General features: G+C 41.3%; 1 non-coding gene across 1 annotated transcript; it reads right to left on the bottom strand.

Moving 5' to 3' along the window:
- Positions 1–251: 251 nt before the first annotated feature.
- On the bottom strand, positions 252–323 carry trnag-ucc. The gene has a single exon. It is a non-coding gene; the product is annotated as a tRNA-Gly (tRNA).
- Positions 324–564: the final 241 nt, after the last annotated feature.

Raw genomic sequence — 564 nt, forward strand, 5'->3', positions numbered from 1 at the left:
TGTTGAGATTGTTCCTTGTTAACCTGAGGTTCAACAATTGGTGAAACCTTCCTTTCCAGCACTTTGGAGTAGACAAATAAACAAATAATTGTGTTAATCTGCATATTGATCAAAATCCTCATGATTATCACTTTGGCGAATATTGTGCCGCACAAAGAGATCTAATGTTTTTATCAAACCAGATTGGGTAAGTAACCTTTCTGCTGACTTTTTGTAAAATAAAGCAATTAACGTCACTCAAAGAAAGCTACTGCGATGGCTGGGAATCAAACCCAGGTCAACTGCTTGGAAGGCAGCTATGCTCACCACTATACCACCATTGCTGGGCAATAAAGCGTTAACTTCCAATCTTGTAATACATCAGGGCATTGAGACTGAAGATACAGCCCCTGATGATTCAGAAATTCCCTCCAGGGGGTCCTGTGTTATCACATTCACAAGAATGGGAAGTGCGTTCATATACCAGATGTGGAAAGTTGAAAGGCTGATTTCCCCCCCCCCCCCCCCCCTATTCTGTGGCTTAAAACAAGGTTCAACCAAGATTTTAACTCAGATTTCTGGATT

This window comes from Etheostoma cragini, unplaced genomic scaffold (assembly GCF_013103735.1).
Source record: "Etheostoma cragini isolate CJK2018 unplaced genomic scaffold, CSU_Ecrag_1.0 ScbMSFa_2695, whole genome shotgun sequence".
NCBI lineage: Eukaryota > Metazoa > Chordata > Actinopteri > Perciformes > Percidae > Etheostoma > Etheostoma cragini.